The following is a 22,864-nucleotide window of genomic DNA, read 5'->3' as shown; positions in this document are numbered from 1 at the left end:
AAAAGTTATAGTAAGTAAAATAAGCCAGACATAAAAGGAAAAAATGTGACTCCATTTACATGAAATATCGAGAATAGGCAAATTCATGGGCTCAAAAAGTAGAGTAGAGGTTACCAGGGGCAGGGGGTGGGAGATAAAGGGAGTTAATTGCTTAATGGGTACCAGAGTTTCTATCTGGAGTGACAGTGTTAACAGATAGTGGTGATGGTTGCACAACAGTGTACATGTAATTAATGTCACTGAATTATACACTTAAAAATAGCAAATCTTATGTTGTATATGTTATATTTTACTACAATAAAATAAAAAGAAAAAAGGTCGATTACATAACCATTCTATTCCTTTCATGTGAAACCAGGGGCTCTATACACATTGATGATCCTATTTCATCCTCACACAATGTTGTGAGGCAAGGATCACTGTCTCCATCTGACAACTAAGAAAACTAAGGCTCAGAGAGGGGCTCGTGGCCAAATAGCTACTACCTGAAGAGCCGGGACTGCACTGAAGTCTGAGGGCTTCCTCGGTGCTAAGTAGATGATACATAAATTTTTCTACTTATGATCTATCAAGAGGTCCAAACATAAATATCCATTCCTTCTTTACAGTATCAGATCCAGGTTAGTAGTGGAGACAGTCCCTTTGGGCCCCATAAAGAAGCACTTCCTGCCTCTGAAGGGAAATTGAGCAGTTTTCTCAAATCCAGTTGATTATTTGTAAAGATAAGGTTTGCCTTGAAAGCGTCACTGGAATCTTTTATGTATGTGTGATCTCAGTTGTCTGGAAGACAGCCAAGGATCCAGAAGTGAGGAAAAATCACCTGTTAACAACCTATAGGAGAGCAGAAATGAAGGAAATGATGTTCAGCTGGCTGTGATGTTGACGCTGCAGCCCTTTTGCATATTTTTGTAAAGGCTTCTCTTACCCCAGCTTCCCATCTGCAGCTTTAGCAGAGACGAGCTGGAGTGGGGAGGGGAAAGAGATAGTTTCTCCAAAGAGAATTAAAGGGGCTTTCCTGGTGGTCCAGCAGTTAAGACTCTGCGCTCCCAATGCAGGAGGCCCGGGTTCCATCCCTGGTCAGGGAACTAGATCCCACATGCCACAACTAAAAATCCTGTGTGCTGCGATGAAGATCCCACGTGCCCCAACTAAGACCTGGTGTAGGCAAATAAGTAAATAAATATTAAAAAAAAAAAAAAAGAGGATTGCAAATGACTCTGAAGAAGAGAATCTCCCCTTCCTGGTGAGGTGGACATCATCACTGCTCCCTTCCATGTCTCGTCCTTTTATCTTCGTCTCCTTCTTGACTCCTCTTTATCTATTGGAATTTTAGGTGTTGGTGGTGCTCAGGATTCTGTCCTGGCAACTTCTCTTTTCATATTATACCCTCGCCTTGAATGACCCATACACACACATGGCTTCAGCTACACCTGGTCCCTGATGATATCTGCTTCAGCCATGTTGGCTCTCCTGAAACTGGGACCCTTGTATCCATTACACCTCTCCAACTGGATGTAACTGTATTTATACACTTCCTCTGAAACCTCAGTTTCTGTTGGAATGACAGCATGAAGCAACCAGTCACCCAAACCAGAAACCAGGGAACCCTTCCAGACTCTCTTCTCCTCTCTCTTCTTTTACTTCATGCTCCTTAGTTTTTCTGTCTTATCAACTCTATCTCCTGTATGTAGTTAATCCAATCCCTCTTTTCCACCCCACAGTATTTTTTGTTTTTTTTAAAAATTATTTATTTATTTTTATTTTTTTGGCTGTGTTGGGTCTTCGTTTCTGTGCGAGGGCTTTCTCTAGTTGCAGCAAGCCAGGGCCACTCTTCATCGCGGTGCGTGGGCCTCTCACTATCGCAGCCTCTCTTGTTGTGGAGCACAGGTTCCAGATGCGCAGGCTCAGTAGTTGTGGCTCATGGGCCTAGTTGCTCCGCGGCATGTGGGATCTTCCCAGACCAGGGCTCGAACCCTTGTCCCCTGCATTGACAGGCAGATTCTCAACCACTGCGCCACCAGGGAAGCCCTCACAGTGTTTTGTTTTTGTTTAATGTCTTTATTGGAGTATAATTGCTTTACAATGTTGTCTTAGTTTCTGCTATATAACAAAGTGAATCAGCTATACGTATACATATATCCCCATATCCCCTCCCTCTTGCGTCTCCCCCCCACCCTCCCTATCCCACTCCTCTAGGTGGTCACAAAGCACCGAGCTGATCTCCATGTGCTATGTGGCTCCTTCCTACTACCTATCTATTTTACATTTGGTAGTGTATATACGTCAAAGCTACTCTCTCACTTCGTCCCAGCTTCCCCTTCCCTGTCCCTGTGTCCTCAAGTCCATTCTCTACTTCTGCGTCTTTATTCCTCTCCTGCCCCTAGGTTCATCAGAACCATTTATTTTTTAGATTCCATATATATGTGTTAGCATATGGTATTTGTTTTTCTCTTTCTGACTTACTTCACTCTGTATGACAGACTCTAGGTCCGTCCACTTCACTACAAGTAACTCATTTTCGTTTCTTTTTATTGCTTAGTAATATTCCATTGTATATATGTGCCACATCTTCTTTATCCATTTATCTGTCAATGGACACTTAGGTTGCTTCCATGTCCTGGCTATTGTAAATAGTGCTGCAATGAACATTGTGGTACACGACTCTTTCTGAATTACAGTTTTCTGAGGGTATATGCCCAGTAGTGAGATTGCTGGGTCATATGGTAGTTCTATTTTTAGTTTTTTAAGGAACCTCCATACTGTTCTCCATAGTGGCTGTATCAATTTACATTCCCACCAACAGTGCAAGAGGGTTGCCTTTTCTCCACACCCTCTCCAGCATTTATTGTTTGTAGATATTTTGATGATGGCCATTCTGACTGGTGTGAGGTGATACCTCATGGTAGTTTTGATTTGCATTTCTCTAATTATTACTGATGTTGAGCATCCTTTCATGTGTTTGTTGGCAGTCTGTATATCTTCTTTGGAGAAATGTCTATTTAGATATTCTGCCCATTTTTGGATTGGGTTGTTTGTTTTTTTGTTATTGAGCTGCATGAGCTGCTTGTCTATTTTAGAGATCAATCCTTGGTCAGTTGCATCATTTGCAAATATTTTCTCCCTTTCTGAGGGTTGTCTTTTCATCTTGTTTATGGTTTCATTTGCTGTGCAAAAGCTTTGAAGTTTCATTAGGTCCCATTTGTTTACTTTTGTTTTTATTTCCATTTCTCTAGGAGGTGGGTCAAAAAGGATCTCGCTGTGATTTATGTCATAGAGTGCTCTGCCTATGTTTTCCTCTAAGAGTTTTATAGTGTCTGGTCTTAAACTTAGGTCTTTAATCCATTTTGAGTTTATTTTTGTGTATGGTGTTAGGGAGTGTTCTAATTTCATTCTTTCACATGTGGCTGTCCAGTTTTCCCAGCACCACTTATTGAGTGGCTCTCTTTTCTCCACTGTATATTCTTGCCTCCTTTATCAAAGATAAGGTGACTATATGTGCGTGGGTTTATCTCTGAGCTTTCTATCCTGTTCCATTGATCTGTATTTCTGTTTTTGTGCCCAAACCATACTGTCTTGATTACTGAAGATTTGTAGTATAGTCTGAAGTTAAGGAGTCTGATTCCTCCAGCTCCAATTTTCGTTCTCAAGATTGCTTTGGGGATTCGGGGTTTTTTGTGTTTCCATACCAATTGCGCAGTTTTTTTGTTCTAGTTCTGTAAAAAATGCCATTGGTAGTTTGATAAGGATTGCACTGAATCTGTAGATTGCTTTGGGTAGTATAGTCATTTTCACAATGTTGATTCTCCAGTCCAAGCACATGGTATATCTCTCCATCTGTTTGTATCATCTTTAATTTCTTTCATCAGTGTCTTATAGTTTTCTGCATACAGGTCTTTTGTCTCCTTAGGTAGGTTTATTCCTAGGTATTTTATTCTTTTTGTTGCAATGGTAAATGGGAGTGTTTCCTTAATTTCTCTTTCAAATTTTTCTTCATTAGTGTATAGGAATGCAAGAGATTTCTGGGCATTAATTTTGTATCCTGAAACTTTAACAAATTCATTGATTAGCTCTAGTGGTTTTCTGGCAGCATCTTTAGGATTATCTATGTATAGTATCATGTCATCTGCAAAACAATGACAGCTTTACTTCTTCTTTTACAATTTGGATTCCTTTTATTTCTTTTTCTTCTCTTATTGTCATGGCTAAAACTTCCAAAACTATGTTGAATAATAGTGGTGAGAGTGGGCATCCCTGTCTTCTTCCTGATTTTAGAGGAAATGGTTTCAGTTTCTCACCATTGAGAATGATGTTGGCTGTGCGTTTGTCATATATGGCCTTATTATGTTGAGGTAACTTCTCTCTACGCCTACTTTCTGGAGAGTTTTTTTTAAAATCATAAATGGGTGTTGAATTTTGTTGAAAGCTTTTTCTGCATCTATTGAGATGATCATATGGTTTTTCTCCTTCAGTTGGTTAATATGGTGTATCACATTGATTGATTGCGTATATTGAAGAATCCTTGCATTCCTGGGATAAACCCCATTTGCTCATGGTGTATGATCCTTTGAATGTGCTGTTCGATTCTGTTTGCTAGTATTTTGTTGAGGATTTTTGCATCTATGTTCATCAGTGATATTGGTCTGTAGTTTTCTTTTTTTGTGACATCTTTGTCTGGTTTTGGTATCAGGGTGATGGTGGGCTCATAGAATGAGTTTGGGAGTGTTCCTCCCTCTGCTATATTTTGGAAGAGTTTGAGAAGGATAGGTGTTAGCTCTTCTCTAAATGTTTGATAGAATTCACCTGTGAAGCCATCTGGTCCCAGGTTTTTGTTTGTTGGAAGATTTTTAATCACAGTGTCAATTTCAGTGTTTTTGATTGGTCTGTTTATATTTTCTATTTCTTCCTGATTCAGTCTCGGAAGGTTGTGCTTTTCTAAGAATTTGTCCATTTCTTCCAGGTTGTCCATTTTATTGGCATAGAGTTGCTTGAAGTAATCTCTCATGATCCTTTGTATTTCTGCAGTGTCAGTTATTACTTCTCCTTTTTCATTTCTAATTCTGTTGATTTGAGTCTTCTCCCTTTTTTTCTGATGTGTCTGGCTAGTGGTTTATCAATTTTGTTTATCTTCTCAAAGAACCAGATTTTAGTTTTATTGATCTTTGCTATTGTTTCATTCATTTCTTTTTCATATATTTCTGATCTGATCTTTATGATTTCTTTCCTTCTGCTAATTTTGTTTTTGTTTTTTTTGTTATTCTTTCTCTAATTGCTTTAGGTGTAAGTTGAGGTTGTTTATTTGAGATGTTTCTTGTTTCTTGAGGTAGGATTGCATTTTATAAACTTCCCTCTTAGAAATGCTTTTGTTGCATCCCATAGGTTTTGGGTCATCATGTTTTCATTGTCATTCGTTTGTAGGTATTTTTTGATTTTCTCTTTGATTTCTTCAGTGATCTCTTGGTTATTTAGTAATGTATTGTTTAGCCTCCATGTGTTTGTGTTTTTTTACAGTTCTTTCCCTATAATTGATATCTAGTCTCATAGTGTTGTGGTTGGAAAATGTACTTGATAAGATTTCAATTTTCTTAAATTTACCGAGGCTTGATTTGTGACCTAAGATATGATCTATTCTGGAGAATGTTCCATGAGCACTTGAGAAGAAAGTGTATTCTGTTGTTTTTGGATGGAATGTCCTATAAATATCAATTAAACCCATCTTGTTTAATGTGTCTTTGAAGCTTGTGTTTCCTTATTTATTTTCATTTTGGATCACCTGTCCATTGGTGAAATTGGGGTGTTAATGTCCCCTATTATGATTGTGTTACTGTTGATTTCCCCTTTTATGGCTGTTAGCATTTGCCTTATGTACTGTGGTGCTCCTATTTGGGCGCATAAATATTTACAATTGTTGTATCTTCTTCTTGGATTGATCCCTTGATCATTATGTAGTGTCCTTCTTTGTCTCTTGTTATAGTCTGTATTTTAAAGTCTATTTTATCTGATATGAGAATTGCTACTCCAGCTTTCTTTTGATTTCCATTTGCATGGAATATCTTTTTCCATCCTTTCACTTTCAGTCTGTATGTGTTCCTAGGTCTGCTATGGGTTTCTTGTAGACAGCATATATATGGGTCTTGTTTTTGTATCCATTCAGTCAATCTATGTCTTTTGGTTGGAGCATTTAATCCATTTACATTTAAGGTAATTATCGACATTTATGTTCCTGTTACCATTTCTTAATTGTTTTGGGTTTGTTTTTGTAGGTCTATTCCTTCTCTTGTGTTTCCTGCCTAGAGAAATTCCTTTCACATTTGTTGTAAAGCTGGTTTTGTGGTGCTGAATTCTCTTAGCTTTTGCTTGTCTGTAAAGATTTTAATTTCTCCACCGAAACTGAATGAGAACCGTGCTGGGTAGAGTAATCTTAGTTGTAGTTGTTTCCCTTTCATCACTTTAAATATGTCCTGCCACTCCCTTCTAGCTTGCAGAGTTTCTGCTGATAGATCAGCTGTTAACCTTATGGGGATTCCCTTGTATGTTATTTGTTGCTTTTCCCTTGCTGCTTTTATTTTTTTATTTATTTATTTTTTTTAAATAATAAATGTATTTATTTTTGGCTGTGTTGGGTCTTCGTTGCTGTATGCGGACTTTTCTCTAGTTGCGGCGAGCGGGGGCTACTCTTTTTTGTGGTACGCAAGCTTCTCATTGTGGTGGCTTCTCTTGTTGGGGAGCATGGGCTCTAGGCACGAGGGCTTTAGTAGTTGTGGCATGTGGGCTCAGTAGTTGTGGCTCGTGGGCCCTAGAGCGCAGGCCTAGTAGTTGTGGCACATGGGTTAGTTGCTCCGTGGCATGTGGGATCTTCCTGAACCAGGGCTTGAACCTGTGTCCCCTGCATTGGCAGGCAGATTCTCAACCACTGCGCCACCAGGGAAGCCCTTTCTTGCTGCTTTTAATATTTTTCTTGGTGTTTAATTTTTGATAGTTTGATTAATATGTGTCTTGGTGTGTTTCTCCTTGGATTTATCCTGTATGGGACTCTCTGTGCTTCCCAGACTTGATTGACTATTTCCTTTCTCATGTTAGGGAAGTTCTCAACTATAATCTCTTCAAATATTTTCTCAGTCCCTTTCTTTTTCTCTTCTTCTTCTGGGATCCCTATAATTCGAATGTTGGTGCATTTAATATTGTCCCAGAGGTCTCTGAGACTGTCCTCAATTCTTTTCATTCTTTTTTCTTTATTCTACTCTGTGGTAGTTATTTCCACTATTTTATCTTCCAGGTCACTTATCCATTCTTCTGCCTCAGTTATTCTGCTATTGATTCCTTCTAGAGAATTTTTAATTTCATTTATTGTGTTGTTCATCACTGTTTGTTTGTTCTTTAGTTCTTCTAGGTCCTTGTTAAACATTTCTTGTATTTTCTCCATTCAATTTCCAAGATCTTGGATCATCTTTACTCTCATTACTCTGAATTCTTTTTCAGGTAGACTGCCTATTTCCTCTTCATTTGTTTGGTCTGGTGGGTTTTACCTTGGTCCTTCATCTGCTGCATATTTCTCTGTCTTCTCATTTTGCTTAACTTACTGTGTTTGGGGTCTCCTTTTCGCAGGCTGCAGGTTTGTATTTCCCATTGTTTTTTGTGTCTGCCCCCAGTGGGTAAGTTTGGTTCAGTGGGCTGTGTGGTCTCTGGTGGTCTGATGTCCTTAACTCGGCTCTTCCACCTCAGGGGCTCAGGCTTGACACCAGGCCACAGCACCAAGACCCTGTCAGCCACACGGCCAGGTATGTAGGGAGTTTCTTGCCTTTTGGGAAGTCTGAGGTTTTCTGCTAGTGTTCTGTAGGTGTTCTGTAGGAGCTGTTCCACATGTGGATGTATTTTTGATGTATTTGTGGGGAGGAAGGTGATCTCCACGTCTTACTCCTCTGCCATCTTGAAGGTCCCCTCCACCCCACAGTATTTTGCTTAATTCCTCCTTGTCAACACCTGCCAGGACCATCCTGTATTTGACTCCCTACCTCCCGTCTCATTCTTCTGCAATCTGCCCTCCAGGGAGTGATTAAACAAACAAACAAAACCATAGTTGGTCATATTTTTCTTCTACCTAAAAGCTTTCAATGGCTAATGCTTGCTTGCAAAATAAATTTCAAACATCCAGACTTGGCATGGCCGACAAGTTCATTTGTGTTCCTTACAGCCTTGTCTCAGGCCACTTTCCTACACACACCCCAAGCTGTAGTTCACCTGGCCTACTTGTAATTCCAAAAATGTGCCATGGTTCACCTTGCCTTTGTGCTCAGGTATATACTGTTTTCTCCACCTAGAACATCCATCCACTCCCTTGTCCTCCACCTCTCTGCATAACCCTTACGTGTTCTTAGGGACTTAGCTAGACTGTCATCTTCTCTTGGAAGCATGTCCTGACTGCCCTGAGCTGACTTGGAGTCTTCTCTTTTATAGTCTTCCCTTATCAGCCTGTCTCAATATTGATTTTCTCATATGGTACCCTTACCAGGCTAATTATCGCAGGCAGGATCTGGGTCCAGCACGTGTGTGATACATAGGAGGGATAAAAGGTATGTTGAATGAAAGCTCCCTGCCTGGAAAATTATTCTTTCTCAGCCCAAGTCATAGGGGGTTGATAGATAACTCCTCCCAGCATTGACAGTAATGCTCTGAGGGCTCCCTGAGACTCCAGGGTTGGAGAGAAAAGACCAGTTGTTTGAGACCTGAAAGTCAGAGCCTGTTAGACAGACATTAGAGATATAAAAAGAACAGTAATGATAATGAAACTGGATTATTCGGTGTGGCTACTTGTCAGGGAAACTGGTAGACATCTCTTGTTTGTGACTTCTGGCAATGTTTTCCCTTTCTTTTTTTCCTTTATTTTTTTTTGAATATTTAAGACAGGTTTATTTCCATAACTTCATTTCCCACTGTAATACATTGCTTCTCCATTTAATATACGAATTTTGTATATATACTGCCTTACTTTGGTCAACTATATAACTATACTTCAGACTGTAGACCTCAGTAGAACCTTAAAAATCTAAACACAAATTCTACCTCTAACCACCAAGACTTTGGGGATTAAAATAACTGACAGGCCATCATTTTTTATTTACATCAGTTCAGTTTGTACATGTTTAACTTATTCTAATGACTGTTTCCAGTGTGAAAACCAAGTTTAAAATAACTTGATCAACTTGTTTCAAACACAGCTGTTCACATACCATACTCCAGCTCCACCCATGTAAGTAAATCCTGTAACAGAGATAAAACTACTTAGCATAAATTCAGTGAAGTTGAGCCTTTCATAAACAGCATGAAAATATGAGTTGAAGAAAATTTTCCAGCATGCTACTATAAGTAGCTTTTTTTCTGCAGTATTAATACAGTAAAACAAAATATTAAATTTATTTAAAATATAGGTATGAGATTATTCCATTCTGTCCAAACCTATTAAATACCTTCCAAAAGTTTTGTAATTCAGTCCTAGAAATTTTTGGAGCTGAGAGCATTTCCTGTTCAGAAATGTTACCTCTATAAAAGCTCCCAGGAAATTTCAGAAAAATATAATCTTCTAATTTAAAAGTTGATCGAAAAAAAAAAGTTGATCGATTTGCGAAATGATGCAACCAGGTTTGCTTCTCTAAAAGCTTCTGGTAAGGTCGGATGTGCATGACAGACTCTAGCTATATCTTCTCAGGATGCTCCATATTCCAGTGCAAGAGCAGCTTCATTTATCATTTCACCAGCACCTGGTCCTAGAATATGTGCTCCCAATACTCTGTTTGTTGATTTCTGCCCAAGTATCTTCACCATGCCATCTGTGTCAGCGTTTGTCTTAGCTCTGCTCTTAGCAGCAAATGGGAATTTCCCAAATTTGTACTCAATAACCCTCTTCTTTCAACTGCTCTTCTGATTTGCCAACCCAAGCAACTTCAGGGTGTGTGTAAATCACCGATGGTACACAATTGTAGTCAATGTGCACAGCGCCACCAGCCATCCCTTCAACACAGATAATGCCTTCATCCACTGCTTTGTGAGCCAGCATTGGACCAGCAACCACATTGCCAATTGCATAGATATTTGGAATTTTAGTTTGGAATCTGGTATTTACTGGAATTCTACTTCTAGGATCCAGCTCAATTCCAAGCTCCTCTAGTCCCAAATTCTTAGTAAAGCGTCGTCGGCCAATGCAAACCAGGAGTACATCACAAGTGATAACTTCAGCTTTACCACCAGAAGCAGCTTCAATAGAAACATCAATTTTTCCATCTGACTTCTTAGTAGCACCAGTAACTTTGGTATTCAATTTAAAGAGAGAGATGGAGATCTCTGGTAGAGCTGTGGCTATAAGAATGTTCTTTGTATCAATAACTTGACTGCTGCCATCGGCTTTTGTAGCTGTGACCTGATTTTTCCCAGTTATCTTTCCATATCCATTTACATGAGCAACTTTATTCTATTTGAACAAGTGGGCACTTCCACCTGTTAAAGCTTTTACTGCATTACTCTTCTGCTCCATCATCTTCTCTAAATTCAAGCGAACTTCAGACATTTCAATTCTTCTAGATGAAAAATCTTTTTCCATGGGCCATATGGTAATAATGAGAGTTATTCAATAAAGCCTTAGAAGGAATACAACCAACTTTCAAGCATGTTCCACCGAGTGTTTCATTCTTCTCAACGCAGACTGCCATGAAGCCTAACTGGGCAGCTTTGATAGCAGCAACATATCCTCCAGGACAAGAACCTATCACTGTTAACATCAGCATCAATTGGTTGATCTGCATAAGTTCTCAGTGGCACTGCAGAAACTCCTTGCAGACCATGAGATGTTCGATTGAAATGGCCTCTCTTAGCCAAGGAACAGGACACACGACTCCAGCTCTGCATCTTGCCGCTGGGCTCTCCTTTCCGCCAAAGCTTTCAAACTCCGCTAAGCGTCTCTGCCGCCTCGCCAAGGTCTCCTCCCTTTCTTTTAATAAGAGTACCTTATTACTACCTATTCCACCAACCCAATCCCTGTGTTATAGGTGGGGCTGATCCCAGGCTCCCACGCCATTGGTCGGCACATGACTTGGGCCTGTCCACTCAGAACATCCCATTCCCTTTCCCTGAGCAATTGGTTCAGAGATAGGTGCGTGACCCGCGCCAGACCAATGACACTAAACACAGGACTTTCTCTGGAGCTAAATAGAGACAGGTTTTTTTTTGTTGTTTGGTGGAAATATAAGGTAGATGTATAAGCCTGCAGTGACTTGTTGCCAGCTTGGGCTCCATATGGGAAAAGACTTGAGAATGAAGGAGGAGTTGAGAGGCAGAAAACCAAATTGCTGCTGCTGCTGTTTGAGTGCCCAATCCAACTTTGCATTAAGCCAGGCCTGTTTTGTTTTGTTCTTCTGGTTACGTGATAAAATCATTTCCCCTTTTTGAGTAAGATGATTCAATCTGGGTCTCTGTCGCTTGCAACCAAAAGATGTTTATTAGTACAGAAATCAGGGTAGTCAGCAAATCTAGAGAGAAAATGTGAATACAGAGGACTCTGGCTCTGTGGTCATGGGAAAAGGATGTGTTTCCTTTCATCCAAGTCATTTTACCCAGTGACCCTCTAGGCAGGTAACGGAGGAAAGAGTACCCTGGAGGGAGTGGTGGGTCTCAAACTATGGCCCAACTAGACGGGATACATCTTTTCCCCCTTTCATTTGTACTTGTCAAAAAAAAAATGTTTTTCAAAATTTATTTTGTTTTATATTTATTTTTAATTACTAAGCAAACATGAATACATTTTTCTTATAGAAATTAAAATATTTTAGAAAATGCAGAATGTCTTCTGACTTTTACTTGACCACTCCCCTCCAGAGGCTACCCTGTATTCGGCTTATATCCTTTAAACCGTATAACTCGGTATAGACACACATAAGAACATAGAAGTTTCTTTTGCACGGTGGCTATGTGGGGATGGTGGCTGTGATTGTGTAGGTTCTGCTCACAAATGCACTAAGAGTGAAGTTGCGTTAAAAAATCCCACCTACAGAAAACACCTCCCTCTAATTGTCATCCAACCCCAGGAATATCTGAAACTGCCCCCTCCTGTAAATCCCTTTTATGTATTTAAGAAGCTTTTCTAAAAGATTCTTTTTAATCTGCTATTAAAAATTTTTCTGGAAAGAAGAGAATGAGTTAAACTATATTTTTTGTCATTTTTTCTCACTCATTTTGTAAAAATTACACACGAACACATGCTTAATGTAAAAGATTAAAAATATAAAATAAATGGAAAGTGGAATAAAAGGGAAAATCTGCCCTTATCTCACGATCTCACCTCACCATTCCCCTCCCCCCTCATTACATTGTGTATTTTTCTGGTCCTTCTCTGCATTTTCATTTTATACACATAGAGCAGCAATGTATTTTAGAAAACTTTCTGTGTCAGTGTTTTAAGATTAAAAGGTTAAGTTATAAAAAACAGAGAATATGCCTTTAGTTAATGAGACACAGGATGGACAAGCTTTGATGGGGTGGAGGCAGGAAATCTAGTACAATAAGCCTGTATAGGGAGGTTGGGCTGCTGGGGTGTTGAGAGTTTGTATGGGACGAAGCACTTAGTGAGGCCGTTTCAAAAGTAAACCTGACCGACTGCCCAATTTTTCCATCCTTGCTTCTCAAATCTTGGGTCTGGGAGGTTGGTTGTATTTCTGGCAATAATCGGACTTTAATTTTTTCTATTCTTTATTTTTTTAAATTTGTTTATTTTATTTATTTATTTTTGGTTGTGTTGGGTCTTTGTTGCTGCACGCAGGCTTTCTCTAGTTGTGGCAAGTGGGGGCTACCGTTCCTTGCAGTGCGCGGGCTTCTCATTGTGGTGGCTTTTCTTGTTGTGGAGCATGGGCTCTAGGTGTGCGGACTTCACTAGTTGTGGCACGTGGGCTCAGTAGTTGTGGCTCACGGGCTTAGTGGCTCCGTGGCATGTGGGATCTTCCCAGACCAGGGCTTGAACCCGTGTCCCCTGCATTGGCAGGCAGATTCTTAACCACTGCACCACCAGGGAAGTCCAATTTTTCTACTCTTAATTGCTACTTAAAGCTCAATAGTTTTTAAAAACCATAATATCTATCCTTTCCTTTCTCAGGTAAATCAAGCTGATTATCATTTTTTTCTTTTTTATGTATCAATTTCAAGTATGGCTAACTTGAGATGGATGGTCTTTGACGAATGATTCTTGTTTTGAGTTTTGTTTTTTAAATGGTAGAAATTTCCTCTTCCTCATCCTCTCCTTCCTCTTTCTTCATTCGTCTTCCTTCTCTTCCAGTAATCAACATGTATTTTTTTTTAGGGGGTAGGGGATGAATTTTCTTTATTTCCATTTCGGACTCTCATTCAATCCAGGCTCAGTCTTATCTAACGTGCTAACTATTTTTATACTGAGGCTTAGAGAATGCTGACCACACTTCCAAAATATTTTAGCATATAGACATTCGGTGTGATATAAACATACCCCCAGGATGACTGACACTACTGCCCTCTTCCCTGGGAAACAATGTAATGCCGTGGGGAAAATCATGGGCTGGGAGTCAGACAGGCCTGGGTGTGTGTCCAGGTGCTGCCCACACTTGTTTCAGGATCTCCAGGAGGTACCTGACGAAGTTTCAGTGTTTTCTTCCATGAAACAGGAAAATGCTTCACTGGGGTAGTTCCTTTATTAAATAAAATAATATGTGCAAACCACTGATTCAATACACAAGTGCTATTTTTCCACCCTAACATTTTGACTTAGAGAATAGTCCAACAGAAATTTCACACCATCCATTCAGTTTACCAGGACAGGGGAGGAGAGAGTGATACAAGCAGAAGGTCTGTCTAAAAGGAAACACTGTATTATATTTCTCTTTTATTCACTCAGAAACCTGAGTTTGCCTGACCTAGTGCAGGGAGAAAAGGAAGCACTAGAAATACGATTCCTGCTTCACAGACAAGGGATGATAGAATATATGGTAAATGATTCTGTTTGTTTACTAAAGACATAACCACAATTTCATAATAGTAACAAGCTACCTTCCTGAGCTTCAGTGAATTTCACTTTGAAATCCTTCTTTCATTTTCCTGTTTGTATACCAGGAAGTGTGTGTTGTGAATAGGCCAAAATAGCTTAAGCTAACACACACACACACACACACACACACACACACACACACACACACGTATTGACTTATTTTCCTAGAAAGAATGGGGGTGGGTTCAAGCACTATTAGATTTGGGGTTTCTCCCCACTGGCTCTTTCCTGAGCTGTATTGGTCTGCTTGCTGGCTTCTAAGAGAGAGTTGATCTGGACTCAGCAAACTTTAGGCTTCGATCATCCTAACTCAGCTTCCTTCTTAGGATACAGATATAAAATGCCAGGGATAGACTCCTATTGTGTCTTCCTGCATCATGTGACTGCCCTTGACCCAGTACCCAGTGACTGGGTGGGGGGATAGGATGTTCTGATTGGCAGGTTGGGTCCTGTACTTCTGTGGCCAGAGCGGATAAGGTTTGGTGACCAGTAGTTCTGCCAGGAACACACAGAATGGAGAGGGGCCCTTTCCCAAAGTCACAGTTTGGTTTTCCCCAGTTCCAATTAAAGCGGTTTGTACCCAGGTGTGATAAATCAGGTACTCACTTGACCTTTAGTTAATGCTTTGATACTTCCACAATTTATACTAGTTTGAGCAATATGCTCTTAAGCAAGGTATGCCCGTATAATGGATACTAGAGTGGTGTAGTTTCTAGGTAGAAACTACCTAGAAAGTATATAAAACAGATAACATGTAAAACATATAAAAGGTTTTTTATTTGTGTATGAATCCTAGAAGTGTTTACAAGATCATTAGAAATTCAGCATAAATAAAAATAAACTAGCAAGATGCAAGTAAACAATCTTCCCCAGTATTTTTTTTAATTGGCTGTTATGGCATGGCCTTACTTCATTAAAAATTTCTAGACTAAAAACTGTGTTTACCAAGATAAATACAAATGATAAAGGTTTTCAAGAGCTGAAGGAGCAACAGAGAAAAACCAAAATGACTTCTCTGTTTTGACTTTGACCATAATTCTAAATTCTGTCCACCTGATGCTTCTACCTTTAAGAGAGTGAAAAGAGGAAAAGAAAGGATGGAAAACTGGAGGGGAGAGAAGGAAGAGAGTGGAGAGGAGGGTATTCCCGATTAATTTTTACCTTCTCAAAAGTGGGAGAGTGAAATGAAAAAACACAGGTCCTGGGGCAGATGTTATTGTGTTTTGCACACCAGCTTGCTCTCCCCTCATCTGAAGCACGTTTACTCAAAGCCCTTCCTCACTCTAAGCCTACATGCTGCCTAACATTGCTGACCACACTCTCAGCTCTGGGGATGGGCCATGACTAACTTGAGCCAGAATGTTTTATCTCCCAACACGTAAGGGCTGTTTTAGAGGTAGCAATGGCAATTAATCCAATCATGGCCAATGCGATGCAAGATGATGTTCCCAGGATTTCTGAAAAATATAGTCGTTCTTTCTGGGCTTGATTTGGTGATTTGAGGAAGAGCTGCTTAGGGCTGGGGTAGCCGTGGAGGATGAAGTCAACCCATGAAGGAAGACAGTTCCGGAGAGGCAGAAGAACTGAGGACACATGAGTCTGGAGGAAGCTGCCCCAGAAGCCAACTCTACCTGTAGAATTTCAATGATATGACTGAATAAATGCTGTTCTTCGTGCCAATTAGTTTGAGTTGGGTTTCCATTCCATTGAAAATGAAAATGATCTTAATTGGTTTTCTTGGAAGTGCATGAATATCATTCTTCTTTATGTCTCTTCCCCCACTGGGTCCAGCATGATGCTTTTGCATACAGTAGGTGCTCACTGAATGAATGGATGCAGTGGAAGCCTCTCTGGGTTGGAAGTTAAAACCTAATCGTCTAATCCTAGTGTACGTAATAAAAAAAAAGTGTGACTAAGCATACATCACCCACCTGTCTGTATCCCATGTTCCATTTGAGATGTGAAGGGATTGGACCAGTTCCCATACAGTTGGCCCTCAGTATCTGTGGGTTTCACTTCTGTGGGTTCAACCAATCTCGGACACTGAGGACTGACTGTATTCATTATACTACGCCATTTTATATAAGGCACTTGAGTATCCTTGGATTTTGGTGTCCACAGGGGCTGCTGGAACCAATCCCCGCAGATACTGAGGGATGACTGTATTCTAGGCCGTTATTATGCTATTTCTTTCTAATGTGGCACTACTGATAGTTTACATCCTGGGTCTGTCTTGATTTTGTTTGGTCAGTACTTTTGCTGTGCTGGTTAAATATTTTAAATCTCTCTCCACTCAAACATATTAAGTCAACAAACATTTATTGAGTGTCTGCTACCCGTCAGGCACTGTACTGGGCACTGGGTTACAGTGGAGAGTGAAATGACATGGTCTGTTGTTTTCATGCATCTTACGGTCCAGTGCTGTGCCAATGAAACAGGAAGGAAGGAGGCAGGGCACAACCTTTAAAAGAATGACGTAGCCATAGGACATGACAAAAACTGGTTAGAACCAACGAGGTCCAAGATGGCAGAAGATTCAACTTCCACTAGACCTTGAGCCTCATCATACGCTCATTGTAACATATTAGCATCTAAATGACACACCCACCAGCACAGTGACAGTTCTGAGGCTAACCATAAAAGGACGAAAAGTGGGAGGTAGCCCAAGTCCTGGAAATCCCCACCCCTTCCCCTGGAAGAGTTGGAGTAACCTTCCCACTCATTAGCCTATGAAATTACCCAGCCCATGAAAACTAACCATGCCATATTTCGGGGCCTCTCACCTCTGAGATGGCCTACACTCTGTGGAATGTGTTTCTCTCTAAATCTACTTCTTACCTATCACTTTGTCTCTCACTGAATTCTTTCTGCCATGAGACATTAAGAACCTGAGCTTCCTTAAGTCCTGAGACCAGGTGTGTGATGTCAGTTAAAAGACCAAGTCCCAATCTGAGTTATGTGGTTTCACCAACTGCAGTAGCTGCTAACCATAGGTGGCTATCGAGGCACTTGAAAGGTGCTTAGTCCAAACTGAGATGTACTGTAAGTACAAAATAAACACCAGGTTAGAAAGAGTAACCCCAAAGAATATCTGATTAATTATTTTTTATATTGATTACAAGTTGAAATGATAATACTTGAGATAGAGTTACATAAAGTATACTACTAAAATTAATTTGGCTTGTTTTCTTTGTTCTTTTTAATGCGGTTACCAGAAGATTTTAAATTACATATGTGGTTCCTATTACATCCTCAGTGGATGGTGCTAGTCTAGAGCAGGAGACTTGTGATTCTCAAATTTTATGGTTTTCTATGAATCCTCGGAAAATCTTGTTAAAATGCAGATGTGGTTCAAGTAGGTCTGGGGTGGGGCCTGAGATTCTGCATTTTTTACAAGCAACCAGGTGACACTGATGCTGCCTTCCATGGAGAATACTTTGAGTAGACTAGATTTGAAGACTTACAAAATGGTAAATTAAATGTGGATTGAAATATATGATTGAGGAAAAAATATATAGGAATGAACTGGCTGCAGAAAGAATGACTATTAAGATAAACTAAATATCACAGAAGCAAGAACTGAAATAAATGTAGTGTGAGGACAGTTTCTCAGTCAAACTTTTAAAAAATAGTTTGATGTCTTGTGAGAGATTTAAATGTACTGCAAATACCATCACTGGTATATGTACTCCTCTACACTTACACATGTGTGTACCGTACTCTATAGTTGAATTCAGCAAATGTGTGTTGAGCTCACTTGGTGCAGGTATTATATCTATCAGCACATTGGGTGGACCTTATGGAATAAAAAGATGAAGATGTGGTTCTTCTTCTCAAACAGTTCATCATGGGGTTTGAGAAAGAGAGAAACACAATTGACCTAATACAGCACAAGAAGCACTAAGCTCACGGTAGTGCAATATGGTGCTTTTGTTTCCTTTCACCTTTCTACCAGTAACACGCTCTGATTTTCCTGTGGGACATCTACACGCACCTCCCAACACTTTCCCTCGTGCTTCTGAGATGTGAATTGCTGACCTCCATCCTTGGATCCCAGGCTGGAGCCGGTGAGTCAGGTCTGGACAGACAGAGTATACTGTTGGGGACATAAATTGAGCAAGGAGAGACATAATGCCTCAAGAGGAAATGAAATTTCTGGGAGGAGAGTTGGAATTTCCAGTGGGAGAGGAGTCTCCATAACCTCCAGCCGTCTTGATGCCCTGGGGGTGGGGAAGCCAGGATGAAGCAAACACTGTCACCAAGGAGTAGATCTGAGGAATGGAGAAAGTCAAAACTACTCTTTTTGATCCTTTTGAGCTCTGTATCAAGCTGTCCCTGAAGGCCGATGTACACCCTTTAATTTGTAAGCCATTAAACTCCAATTGCTTAAGCAAGTTGAATTTGCATTTTCTATTGCTTGTATCCCAAGGAGACCTAACTGATAAAACAATAGCATGAACAACGCAGGGAGAATGGGACAAGTAATTTTGCTTGGGATCTTCCCAGAGCACTTGACATTGAGTTAAATGCCTTAAATGACAAAGCAAGATATAATGGACGTTTGGGTGATAGGACTGTGTTCCTTGTTGTAATATTTATGGATTCTGCAAACTGGGCAGGATTTCTAAAAATGCCAGGTCAAGTCCATGTGATACGAGAATATATTTCTAGTTTCTGGGAGAGGCTCTCTAGAGTCACAAAATTATTTTCCTGCCAAAAATATCAGCCAGTTCCTCACTAGGGCTTAAATGTCACCTCTCAGAGTTGTCTCCCCTGACCTCCCTATCCAAAATTGTCTTTGTTCTTCTTTTCTCCTAGTTATCCTGTTTAAATGTCCGAAGAGCACCTCCAACTCTGGAACTATCTTTTTATTTATTTATTATAATGATTTAGAGCATAAGCTTCTTGAAGGTCAGGACCATTTCTGTCTCGATAAGTGCTATATTTGTGACATCTAGCACAGTACCTGTCCTCTGGTGGCACTTAAATATCTGTTGAATTAATGTTCAGTTAATTAGAGCATTGAATCCAGGTTTGGTTTCCAAATACTTTATAATGATGGAGAGAAATTATAGCAGGTCCAGAGAAAAGAAACAAAAAGGATGCAGGGAGTGAGAAGTAAGTTCAGTAAGGAATGCTAAAAGGAATTAAGACAGTTCCCAAGAAGTCTTAGGGGTTATTTACTTATTTCACAACTATAGGAAGGCTCTTTATCAGAAAAATATAGAACAGTTTGTGTTGCCTAAAACTCTCTATTGCCTTTTACATCCTTCTTTCTTTTTTTTTTTTAAAGCTTATGATGTTCTTAAGGGTTTTTTAAAAAAATTTATTTTATTTATTTATTTTTGGCTGTGTTGGGTCTTCATTGCTGTGCGAGGGCTTTCTTTAGTTGCAGTGAGTGGGGGCTACTCTTCACTGTGGTGCGTGGACTTCTCATTGTGGAGGCTTCCCTTGTTGCGGAGCACGGGCTCTAGGTGCGTGGGCTTCAGTAGTTGTGGCACGCGGGCTCTAGAGCTCAGGCTCAGTAGTTGTGGCACATGGGCTTAGTTGCTCCGTGGCATGTGAGATCTTCCCAGACCGGGGCTTGAACCAATGTCCTCTGCATTGGCAGGCGGATTCTTAACCACTGCACCACCAGGGAAGCCCCCTTTCTTCCTTCTTAATGCCAGCGTGTGGTTGTAATGGCTGGAGCTCTAGCAGCTATTTTATGACCTTGAATATGGACCTTGAATATGGTCCTCGAATATGGACCTTGAATATGGTCACATATGAAGAATCCACACACTGAGAATAGCAGAGCAGAAAGAGAGAAGCATCTTGGGTCCCTGATGATTTCATGGAATTGTTGTTCTAGCCTTGGACTACCTCGTTCCCTACTCCTTTTATGTAGAATATACACCTTTGCATGGTCTAGCCACTATTATTTTGCATTCTCAGGTACATGCAGCCAAAATTAATTCTAGCTGATACTCTAGGTTATCTCTTTTTAATCAAATATATTGAGTCTCTGTGCCAGTACATCTTTGAAAAATAATAGAAAACCAACTATTCTGGAGAGTTTAATATAACTGCCTGAATTCAGAGTTTTTTTACAGATATAAAATGGATAGGAGAGTTATATAATTGATAAATTACAGAGGTTTAATAAAAATAATATAAAAAGCTAAGTATTCAGAGACTAATACATAAAACAGCAAACAAGCCCAACAATGGATTTGAAGAGACTTTTAGACACATAAGTATGCATAGCTAATTAATGTTCACTGCCTTAATTGGAAGTTATCATTAATCAAAATGAACCAGGAATGAAAAAGTATGTGTGGTTACTTTAAAAAGCCAATTAATTTTAGGCTATTTTAATGGAATTCTGACAGGTAAGGACTTGGAATGGATTCTTTCAATATGTTTTACAATTGTCAGGCCCTTGTTAAAGTTTAGGTATTTTATTTCGTCCTCCAGATGACGAAGAAAGGAGAAAAATAATAAAAATGACTAAAGGGATAGACGATAGGTCATTTGGAAAAGAGTTAAAAAAAAAAAAGATAGTCTAGCCTGGAAAAGAAAAAGTAAAAGTGGAGTTTAAAGTATTTCATTAATATGAAGGGTTACTAAAAGGAGGCGGGTCGGTTCTTAATCACTAAAGTGGAACAAAATTAAATTACCTTAAATTGAAGAAAGAACACATTGCTAGAGTGTTTATGGAATCCAGTGTCATTGAAAGACATTGAGTTTGAGAGTCTCAATCCCTAGAGATCTTTAGTGGATGAGAGGATGTCCCACTGTGATGTCTCACCCCATGATCAACCTGTGCATCCCTCCTAAAGTTGATACCTGTGTTGCAAAGAACTTCCTAGAAGGACCACAGGATTTGGATATACAAGATCTCTTAGAATTCTCCTGATTCTTTCCTTGAAATTCAGTAATTGGAAAATTTCTTAAAATACATTCCAGTTTCCTTTTTTTAAAAACAAAATGATAATGGCAGACACTGTTGAGTGTCCACCTGTAGCAGATTCTGCTGATGCCCTGAACATATCCCCTCAGCAGTCACACGTCCAGGATTTGCTGATGGCGCCTGTGAATCTCCATCTCAGGGCTTTCTCCCTACCAGAGTGTAAGGCAGTAATTTGTCCCTATTAGGGCTGATACATAACCCAGGCACAGTTCTGCCAATCCTGCCTACTAAGTCTTGCTAGCACTACAACCTGAGGCCCCACAGAGTATCGGCTTTGCCTTCATGGAATCTTGCATAACACTGATCTGCAACCAAGAAACTCATTTTCCTGCACAGTAGCAGCAATGGGCATGTGACTATAGGATCCATGGATATTACCATATACATGCGGCCTGATAGAACTCTTAAAGGTCTCTTAAAGGCCCAGCTAAGGAGTCAGCTTGTAGATGATGCTCTTTTGGGGTGGGGCCCTGTGCTTCAAAATATGGCATAGGCTTTGAACCAAAGGTCAAATGATGCTCTGTCCCCAGTTGCTAGAACATCCTCTCCCAGCCCTAGTGGATGATCTATGATTGAGCTAAGCTTATCAGGGTATTTTCATTTGCTAGTGATTGGTTTAGGGGAAGTGGGCTGAATACACCTTGGGAAGATGCAGTGCCATAAAAAACACATACTGACATGTCGGAGAAGCCAATTTCCCCTTCTGGCTTTGGATGTAGTATTGTGTAAAGATAACGTTTGGAGCAGTTGCAGCCACTCTGTAACCAGGAAGAGACAGAACATGAAGACTGAGAATGGCAGAGTAAAGAGATAGAAGGAGCTGGGTTCTGATGACACCAGTGAGCCCTTTGAAGAAACCCTAGAATTGCCTTCCTCTGGACCTTTTAAGTGAGATAACAGATGGTTTTATTGTTTAAGCCACTTCTAGTCAGAGGTGAGTAATTTCCAGTGATACCCACGGTGGACACTTCTGAATTGGGCTTCCCACATTATTCCTTCCTATGGCTGCTTCTGTGTTGATGGTGTCCACCTTCCACTAGAAAGGCCAAAAATGCTGGCATTTCCTGGTTTCTCTTGCAGCTAGGAAATGACGTGACCCAATCCGGCCACTAGGACTTGAGGAGCGGTCAGTTGTTAGCTTTCTGAGAAAGGGTTTCCTCCTTGACGAGAAGCGGCATTTAGGCCCTATTCTTTGGCCAGATGCTGTTGTGTCTTCATGTGACACTTGAAACTGTGGCGTCCATCTGTGACTATCATGGTCTAAGGATAAAGCCAGAGTGAAAGATGTAAAAGCTGAGGTCCTCAGTGACCTAGCAGAGTCCCTGGACCAGTCGTGGACTTGTCCTGCCTCTTGAGTTATCTTTAAGTGAGGTAAATAAATGATGTAATTTAAGTTGGTTTTTGTTGGATGTTCTGCTCCTTGAGGCCAGCGCCATCTTAACTCAAAAATATAGTATAGTATGCTACCTCAATCACGGTCTTCCCTTCCCAATCCACCAGAAATGAAAGAACAAAAAGTTTCTGTTAAACTTTTAAACATCAGCTGGTCCTGGTTTTACCTTATAATGATTATGGAAAATGCTAGTAGTATATAGTTTGCTATAGGAGCACAAACTATTTCTATGACCCTTCACATGAGACAGATCATTAGGTATTCATGAAAATTACAAACATATCTCCTCTCAATAGCCTTGTAATTGGGAGAAATAACAAAACTGTAAAAGGAACTGTTGGATGTTTTCATTCAGTTGGCCATTATAGTTTCTGAATTGAGTTTTTCTAAAAAGAAGGGAAATGCAGCCAAATTCCATAATTCCCTCAAAAGCTCTAAGTAAAAATATACTGAAATCCTGAATAAA

At 40.0% G+C, this 22,864-nt stretch overlaps 1 pseudogene; it reads right to left on the bottom strand.

Moving 5' to 3' along the window:
• Window positions 1-9,579: 9,579 nt before the first annotated feature.
• LOC115852664 (dihydrolipoyl dehydrogenase, mitochondrial pseudogene) lies at window positions 9,580-10,916 on the bottom strand (annotated as a pseudogene).
• Window positions 10,917-22,864: the final 11,948 nt, after the last annotated feature.

The sequence above is a fragment of the Globicephala melas genome, chromosome 7 (assembly GCF_963455315.2).
Source record: "Globicephala melas chromosome 7, mGloMel1.2, whole genome shotgun sequence".
Taxonomy (NCBI): Eukaryota; Metazoa; Chordata; class Mammalia; order Artiodactyla; family Delphinidae; genus Globicephala; species Globicephala melas.
The sequence above is the reverse complement of the archived record's forward strand: the minus strand, read 5'-3'. Positions and strand labels throughout refer to the sequence as shown.